The following is a 9577-nucleotide window of genomic DNA, read 5'->3' as shown; positions in this document are numbered from 1 at the left end:
TTGTGGTGACTAGGATGGGACTCTTAGGGGCTAAAAAGGAATCTGGAGGCAGAGGCTCCTAAGAAGGGAGGAGGCCTTTCACCCAGGCTTACGTTGCACATGCTGGATGGTCTCTATGTTTGTTTATTCACTTTTCAATCTGAGATGTTGAATGGCAAGGCCTAAAGTGAGTCAGAGACAAAGACCATCTCTTATCTAACAGGAAAGCCAGAGGTTAGAGAAATTTAGGACATTGCGCACAAAGCCAAAACTTCCTCCTCTATCTCTATCATAACAAAAAACAAACAAACAAAAAGTTCCTTCAGTGTATTCTCAATCCATACTGGTTTGTTGTTAAAACTGCAACCAAACCAAACCAAACAAGATCTATATTCAAATGCAGAATGCCTAAGTTTAATTTTTAAAAACATGTTTCTGTTTACATCATTTAAACAAAATAATTTCTTTTTCTAATGTCCTAAAAGACATACATTTTCAAAGCAAGCTGTCTTTGGGAAATGTCTAGCTATATTCAGAGGGGTGGTACAGGTTTTCTTGTGAACTGTATCAAAGAGCATGTGGAGTACCAGATGCTGAATGGTCAGTACACGTGCAGGACGTGGTATAAAACACTGCACCTAAATATGGGCCTGAGGACACAGGGTTTCATTTCACTTGAAAGAAATGAGCAAATCTGAGATCAAGCCAAGAAAAGTAGTGCTATTTCATCAAGGATTGAAGACAATTATGATTCTCTCTGGAGTTTTTTTCCTAATAACTTCCCCCCGCCCCCATAGTGATGGGTGGAGGATGAGAGAAGAATGTGTTTAATCTATGACTCAAAATGCCTCTATCTTTTAAAATAATATTTTAGTGACTTTGCTTTTATTAAAAGACAAACTATAGAGAAAAACAAGCATCTTTATTACATGGCATACAGAATTATTGCTATTTCACCATTTTTTTTTTTTTTATACCAAAGGCATAGAATAAAATGGAAAATCTCTTTCATTCCCTGTTTAGTCCTATTTTATACCTTCCTTCTCCTGGACCTCACTGTGCGTTTTCAAAATTATATATCATTGTGTATATATTATTCTGCAACCAGCTTTTTTTTTTTTTCACTTAAAAAATTACCTATCCATGCTGATACCTATAGGTCTAGTTCGCTATTCCTGTAATAATACTCAATTTTTTTTATCTACTTCTCTAATGATGCACATATATGTTCTTCAGATTCTAATTAATAACAAAGAGTTATGCAATTAAACACACTTGTGTTTTCTTGTTATATATATAGGCAAGAATTTCTCTAGAATCTATACAGTGACAAGATTTTGAACTATCCTGGATATTGCCAAATAACTCTCCAAAAATGACTGATGAAGTAACACTCACTCGGCAGCAGTGTGAGATTCCTAATTCCCCCAAATCATTCCGCGGTGTGTTAGAATTCTTAGTTCTCACACAAAAAGAATTGGTGTAATCTTCTGTAGGGAGGGGAGGGAGGAGGGACGAAGGAGAAAGACAGAAAGACAGAAAAAAGAAAGAAGGAAGGAAGGAAGGAAGGAGGAAGGAAGGAAGGAAGGAAGGAGGAAGGCGGAAGGAAGGAAGGGAGGAGGAGGAGGGAGGAGGGAGGGAGGGGGGAGGGAGGGAGGGGGGAGGGAGCGGGAGGGAGGGGAAGGGAGGAAGGGAGGAAGGGAGGAGAGGAGGAAGGGAGGAAGCGGAGGAAGGGAGGAACGGGAGGAAGGGAGGAAGGAGGGAGGAAGGGATGGAAGGGAGGAAGGGGGGAAGGGATGACAGGTGAAGGCAGAGGCAGGGACGTAGGTGGCAGGAGGGAGGACGGGGAATGGAAGGGAGGACGGAAGGACGGTACTGGAAGGAAGGAAGTCCTCCTTCCTTCCTTCCTTTCCTTTCTTTCTTCTTTCTTTCTTTCTTTCTTTCTTTCTTTCTTCTTCTTTTTCTCTTTCTTTTTCTTCTTTCTTTCTTTCTTTCTTTTCTTTCTTTCTTTCTTTCTTTCTTTCTTTCTTTTCTTTCTTTTCTTTCTTTCTCTTTTTCTCTTTTCCTAAATCATTATTTTCTTAATTTTCCTAATCGTTATTTTCCAAGGAAGCACATGATAGTGGTCTTACTTAAGATGAATATTTATTTTCTTTCCAAGAACAATTTTATTGATTCTTCTTGCATATGTTCTTGCTTTGACAGGTTTGATATAATGGAATACACATTTCCTTTTTGTCTCTTAATGAAATAAAGTCTTAAAAGTCCTTTGTAGTCCCTTCTTAGCACTTTGTCTTTAATGACAAATGTGATATTAGTAGTTAGTAAAGAGAAAAATGGCTAATGGAATAAGACCAGCTTCCCCTCTAATGTAGGTAGAGTCAAGCTGTCATAAATAGTCCTCCCTTTATGAGTCACTGAGAAATTGTGCAAAAAGGACTACATGTTTGTGGTGAGTAATCTTTGAGCATCTAACAGATCACATTTATTCTGCTACTTGCCATAATTGTTTATATTTCTCACGAGTCCTCCAAAATCATGAATCATTCTTTTCAGGAAAACATCTGAACATCTATGTTGAACTATTAGGTGTGTTGTTTTCTCCCCTCCAAACAGGGAATTAATTACAAATTTTATTTCACAAGAAAAATGCAAAAATATAACAAAACAGAAAAGGCTTCACATTTACCTGCCCATCTGGTACTAAGAGATTCAGAGAGCAGATCACACTGATTGACTTGAACATTCTTTAAAGTTAAGTCATTTTATGTTTTTGGCATTAAAGAATATATATTACAAGTCACATTAATTGAAAATACAACAAATAACATTAAAGAGAAACTAAACCACACAAATATATTGATATAATCTGAGTTCTTCCTGACAAAATGCCACTGTCCCCTTTGTTGAAGGGTTTGCTATAGCTCATTGATAGTAATATATTCCTAGATGGTTATCTTTGCAACCAGAATTCCTTGAAAATACCATTTTAGAGAACTGTTGAACACCTGAAATATATGTCTTTTGTTTATCAATTTTTTTCTCATTTCTAAGGTATGAACTTCAATGAATCCAAGTCTCAGCACTTTTGCCCTATCTGGTAACCCAGTGTCCAATTATGGTTTTGTACACTTTGAGCTTTGCCTGTACTTCTGCCTTAATTGAAATGCTGTATCTTCCTAATTGTTCAGCTGAGACAGTTTTGTCATTCACTTTGACAATCACCGTATTTTGTTTATTCTGTTTTTATCTTACATATTCAGGGAATATAAAAAAAATCTAAACAAAATATTGGAGAAAACGAGTTCTGCCACTGCAAATTCCCAATACGACTTCCCAGATTCATTATTTATCACCTGATCATTTTCAAAAAATGTAAAATCATCACTCTCATATAAAAATAAAATAAACATGGGATGGAGATTTTATTTAATTCATTAATTAATGAAGGGATGGTAATATGTTATAACTGGTTCAAAGGAAAATCTCAAGAATAGACATTTTTATGGCAACCGGGAATGCCAAACTGAGTTTGTTAATAGATGTAAATGTAGAGAATAATATCCCATAGAGCACTTAAATGTAATATTTGGGATAATTGTTTCTAAAGGGTGGAAATCAGTGTTATCCCTACTGGTGAAAATTAATTTGTGTCTCTATGGATAGGAATCATTTACATTATTACATTTCTATATCTTTCAGAATTATAAAATGGCCAAAGATAATCAAAAGCATAGAGCCCTATAGAGTCAGCTCCTCACAAAGGATCTGCCAGACAGCATTCAACATTCTGTTGACAAGACACCCAGTCTCATCTTTTCCCACTTTAAATTCTTTCACTATGTTTCTTGGCTATTCCATTTTCAATGGAAGTAATATCCATTAATTAGAAACAAAATTGAGACATCATGAAAAAAAATTCAAACTATTGCTTTAATAAATAGCTTTGTTTTATTATAGAAACATGCATATATTAAATTACAATTAATAGAAAAACTAGATAATCAGAATCAGACATAGTTAGGTTATCTTTATAGATGTTAGATAATGAATCTCTGTTATGGTAGCTTTTACTCTATTCAGACGCCCTTGACTGGAACTTCTCAGCCAAATACAGCCCTTAGACGTACCTTTGCCAAAATACATGCTCAGAAATTCTAGTAGTAACATTGTCATGTAAGTGATCTAAACCATGAAACGAAAAATACTTATGTAGCTTTAAAAGTGTTTCAAAACCCAAACAAAATGCGGAAGCTAATTTCTGACATGACAGTAGCACTGTGGCATGTCCTTTGACTCCCTTCTGCCTTGTGATTTTTAGAAAGCACAATTTTGATTTCTCAGGGAGTGTAGTTGAGCAAGGAGCACAGAGCCTGACTTCAAAGGCTGCTTCTAGATGAAACGCCGTCCTGGATAATTATTTTTCTCCCGCCCCCAACCCCGCTGCTGATTTTTAATCTTTGCTGGATGCTTGTGTTTCTTCCCCCTTCTCCAGGCTTTACCTCTCCTCCCTTTCTTTCTCCCACAATCCTCCCTCCTCATTCCCTCTTTTCTGTCCATCCACTCTCCTCTTTGTCATCCCCTGATTTCTGCCTCTCTCTCTTCTCATCTCTGACAGCTTCCCATTTTTCTTCACGATTACGAATTTAAGTCCTCTTTCCTGTTGCCATGTCTAAAGCTATATTTTCTGAGTAGAGGTCATCTCCTACTCCTAATATGGTCCCTGTGGGAACAGGATGTACAACACATGGCAAATGGTGGCATTTAATAACTATTAACAACAGCACTGTAATATTAGCCTGTGAAATTGCTCCACTTTGTCTGCCAGAGTTTAAACTGTAAAACCCTAACAACAGTCTTTCATTTTCCCCTGAATCCTATGTTTTCCTTTTCCCAAAAAGGAGATGACTATAATTAATGCCCCTTCTACTAATAGTAAACTCACACAAATCGTACCCTCCTGGGTCGTAGGTCTAGGGACGTTATGCTAACACAGAAACAGTCCACAAGTTTATAGCCCTACAGGAGACAGGAACAAGTGGACTGGTTTTCACTGCTTTGAGTTAATGAGTGTTAAGAGAGAGATAAGCGTAGTTTGCTAAGGAAAAACACCGAAGGGACCTAGGAATCTGAAAAATAATTTCTGGAGGATGTGAGATTTAAAGGATTGGAGATTGAGGGAGGGCATTGTCCATAGAGCAATTTTCAGGAATGGAGAAAGGTGGGGAAAGAGGGAATGAGAAGGAGGTGAGGAGAGAGCAGGTGGAGGTAGGCTTCGAGGTATAGTGAGAGAGGTTAGCAAGTGCCGGGTCCCGAAGGGCCTGTAACCATGTTATAAGTGTTCGGCTTTTATTCTTACGACTGAAAGATTTTAAGCATGTGAGTTATATCATGATGGTTGCATTTGAGAGAGATTGCCCTGACTGTGGGGAGGAGAATGTATTGGAGAGGAGCAGAAGATCAGCAAGGAGACCACTGGTGTAATTTTAAGTCAGTGATGCATTTGAAATCTGCCTGCTCACAGCCACAACCCAGCATTTGTCCCGCTTGCACCAGCTTCCAAGTGTAGTGCTGTTCAAGCCCTGTCACCTCGTAGAACAAAATGTCTATAGTCCAGGCCTCTTGTAATTCTCTGGTTAAAACCAACACAACCACAGTTGCAAACTTTTTCTTGGACTGGCTTTTTCAGGACTGGCTTGATGGATTTACAGCCTGGGCAGTTGTATACAGTCTTATACTGAGGGAAAACGGCCACTGCACTTGATTTAATTTTCTGCCGTCTCCATCTTGAAATCCTTAATTTTTAAATGAGTGGCCTCAAATTTTCCATTTTGCACCAAGCCCCACAAATTTCACAGCGAGTGAGTCCTGCTTCCAGCACTCTATAGAGGGTAGCCTTTGAGTAATTCTTTAAACCCTAGGGCAAAATGGCCGGAGGACTTTAGGCGTTATTCTAAGATTTAACACAGAATGCCATCAGCAGTTCCAAAGACAGAGCCTAGAGGGTCTCCCCCTAGGCTGCCAAACAGACTTGTGGGGCCCGTTCTCACCTGCCTTTCACCAGTACCTCTATGATCTGGCATTTGAACTGTGGCCAGTAAACGCTTCAACTCGGTGGAAGAGGGTGAGGGCATTCTTGACTTTTGCAGAGTTAAACACTTGGAGAAACTTCAGGAAGAAAACACTTGATAAAGGTAAAGCTAGCTGGCCCGTAGCTCCCTGCCTGCTGCCCTGCTCATTTTCATTTCCATGATTCTCGGCATGTTTATTCTCTTCTTTCCAGTGGCCAAAGGACAAGTTTAAATTTTGTATTTCCTCTAGGGAGCCTAGAGGAGGCAACAGGCACCAAATACAGGAAATCATGTGGAGAGGATTTCTTATTTATTGCGGTTCCCATATTACTTCCCTTCCTCAGCCTCCACCCCCACCTCCAACCACACTGTGTCTCTCAGCTCTTTCCTGCATCAGAGAACAGAGGCAGTTCACCTCTGCTCTCTAAGGTCTGTGGGAGCCCTGAGGATCTGAAGTCTGGTATTGTGAAACCCCAAGCTCCTGTGGCTATGTGATTGAATGGGAGGCCCTTAAATTTCATCTCACGCAAGAGGGTCTTGAGAGGATCTTCAGGACAGGGTTACATTTCAGGAGCCTGCAAACCACAAAAGAGCAAGGTAGGTCCCTTCTTATTTTGTTTTGTCTTGTTGAATGTGAATCAAGCTGTTCTGAAGTAGATGTGTCTGTCCATATGGCTTTTTTAGTTGGCTACATGTTTTCAACCTATGTCTTGCTGAGATTTACCGATTTACAGGACAGTGAGTAAAAACTGTGAGATGGGAGATGACCTCCGGTGTTTTTGAATTTGTACATCTTTGGATAAAGAATGCGAACCAGCCTCGTACACAGAAATTGAAGCTAGTTATCATTCTCTTTGGAGGCAAAATCTCATTAGAAGTTGCAATTTCGGGCTTCTGCATAAGGGAAAAAAGTTTACTACCTGCATTTTCTTTTCACTGACATAGACCTCTCCTCGATTTTTTTTTTTCTTTCACTAAAAGAAATACTTGAGATGACAGAGGGTTCTCTAACAGGGATAGAAATAGGTGTTTCTAATTTAGGGTACCTATACACTGGTTTCTTTTCAGATTGTATAAATCTCTTGCCTTTTACTAATTCGGCATACCTATGAGTTATAAGTAAATGAACAAGCACTTTGTTTACAATCTGGTGGACTTCTATGTTACTTTCCAGAATTTGCTGTGAAACAATTGCCTTTCCTGAGGCACCCTGAACTTAAATGCTATTAGTAACAACATATGTCAAATGATAGTTGAGAAGTGTGATTTTATTTACTCTGTTATGACAATTGTCTGCAAGGATATTGCTCACCCCTTAGCTGGCTGCTTTTTTGAGTCACTCTTGGAGCTCAAGAGATTGTATTGACTGAGACCTGGAGAGGGGTCAAGGTTTATTTGAATAACATTGCATATTCCTCTGGAGTTATTATTTTTGGCCTCATATTTTTATTGTCCTTATAATCACTCTTTCCTCTGGGAAAAATATTTTATAACAACTTCATAGTGTCTCAGCCAATTTATACCTATTTATCGAACACTGACTATTCTTTCCTAATTTATTTAGTTCAGATGCTCAAACTTTCTTGCCACTCATGTATTTTACCACAGTCTCCCTCCATTCCATCCTTCATTCCCTGCAACATGGTTTTTGGAAAAATACAATGTCAGATGATGTCACTCTCCTCAGTGAAATATTTCCATCACACTCATTACTTAGGGACTTGCTGCCTAAAGGGCAGTCCAGGAATCAGTGGAACCAGGCATCACTTGAGAGCTGTTAGAGATGCAGATTCTCCAACCCTTCCTCAGACTTAGCAAATCTACATTTTAGCCAGGTCCCTGGGTGATTTACAGGCACATTAAACTTTGAGAACCCCTCCTTAAGGAAGGTAGACAACATCTTCAAAGTCTGATTCTTATCATCCTGTCCATCTTCACCTCTCCCCACCTGACTTTCCAGCTGTACTAAGTACCTTCCATTTCCCCAGTACCTGAGAGCTCTAATGCTTACCTATATCTATGTTTGCTATTCTCTCTGTCCCAGATACCTGCATTTATCTTCTCTACTCAACCACCCATTGTGCCTGATTTCTTCCCCCTCCTTTTCCCATACCCCATCCACTTCATACTAAGTGTCCCTCAAATCTGTGATTTTATGGCACTTCGTGAAATGCTCTGTCATTAGCCCTTAGCACATTGATTGATGGTTGCTATGTTTATTTTCGTCCTTGAGGAGTTATCAGTCTTTGATTTCTGAATTTGTAGCACTTGAAACAATGTCTGGTGTATAGTTACTGTTTATCGAATTTCTGAATTAATGAAAGAACAAATGAATGGATACATTGGCTGAAGAACCAAAATTTATTACCAGATTGAGAACTAGAATTTGAAGCTTTCCAAGAAGATTGCCAATCTCTATAACATTTTTCCGAATTCTCCTTTATGAGACTTTACTGGATTCATTTTTATTATCAAATATTTTGTGTACCTACCATGTGCCACACCTTTTAGAATCGATTTCTTTATGTCTCTGTGGATAGACTCTCTCATCAGGTGTTTCTCTGTCACTGCCTTTCATTTTCCACCACTCCAAGTCAGAGACTTATTCATTTTTTAGCAAGCACTACATACCTTCCACAGACCAGTCACTGTGCTACATGCTAGGGGTATGATAGCAAAAAGCACAGATGTGAGTCCTGCTTCCATGCAATTCCTCATATAGAGGACATGCCTTTTCTCATCCTCTATCTTGTTTCTCTCCTAAAGCATTAAGGAAAACTGAAAGAAGTCTAGTCTATAATATGTGTCGGCACAACTAAGTACAGACGTATTGGGAGCTTGAGGGCACTGCGATTTAGTAAAAATAAAGCTGCGCTGTGTTTCGGGGCCCTGATTTAGTCCTGCACTTGCAATTCACTTGCCCTGGGAACTTGGGTGGGTCCATATCCATTCTTTGAAATTGATTTTCTCAAGTGATGGAAAGACAAAGAGCTACAGGGAAGAGGAGCCCCTGCTTTCACAGGTGCACAGAGAAGATGATATCCAGGAGCCCCTGCACTCAACTTCTCTCATACTCCATGATTATGTGAAGGCATTGTTTTCTGAGTCACACCGGCCAAAGAGATCTTAAGGGAGTCATTTCAGTAGTATGCCCATGTGCTCAGCCACAGACATCAACATCATCCTTTGGTACCTTCCATGGAGCACAGAATGGCAGTGGGTCCTAGGGAGCAGTGCCCTGCAGCTTAAAGAAATCCACTTGGCACTAGTCATTAGGTGTAGTGCTGGTTGAAGCGGGGCAGCTGAGGAGGGAGACAGGGTTATTCTGAGGCTATCTCTGCTTTTGGAAAGCAACCAGAAGGGAAGGAAGTAACTCTACCAAATTGTGCAGGAAAAATCTAGAAGCCTACATACGTATAGCCAGTCCCTGACCCTCACTGTGGCATAGTTGCAAGGACTCCTTTTCTGTCTAGATGCGAGCCGTTTTCTTTCCCACCTAAAGATGCGTGACTTAATTAGATCCCACT

General features: G+C 39.5%; 1 protein-coding gene across 3 annotated transcripts in view; it reads left to right on the top strand.

The window, feature by feature from the left end:
* Window positions 1-6242: 6242 nt before the first annotated feature.
* Window positions 6243-9577, top strand: part of ADGRF5 (adhesion G protein-coupled receptor F5) — a 95262-nt gene continuing 91927 nt past the window's right edge. Inside the window, exon 1 of one of the 3 annotated variants that reach the window (XM_016158925.2) lies at window positions 6243-6647. The gene's annotated coding sequence lies outside the window, so the exon portion shown is untranslated. The remainder of the gene's footprint in view (window positions 6648-9577) is intronic. The other 2 variants (XM_016158923.2, XM_016158926.2) reach the window with 2 other exon arrangements.

The sequence above is a fragment of the Rousettus aegyptiacus genome, unplaced genomic scaffold, assembly GCF_014176215.1.
Source record: "Rousettus aegyptiacus isolate mRouAeg1 unplaced genomic scaffold, mRouAeg1.p scaffold_m13_p_1, whole genome shotgun sequence".
Classification (NCBI taxonomy): Eukaryota; Metazoa; Chordata; class Mammalia; order Chiroptera; family Pteropodidae; genus Rousettus; species Rousettus aegyptiacus.
This window is presented reverse-complemented; position numbering and strand designations above follow the sequence as displayed.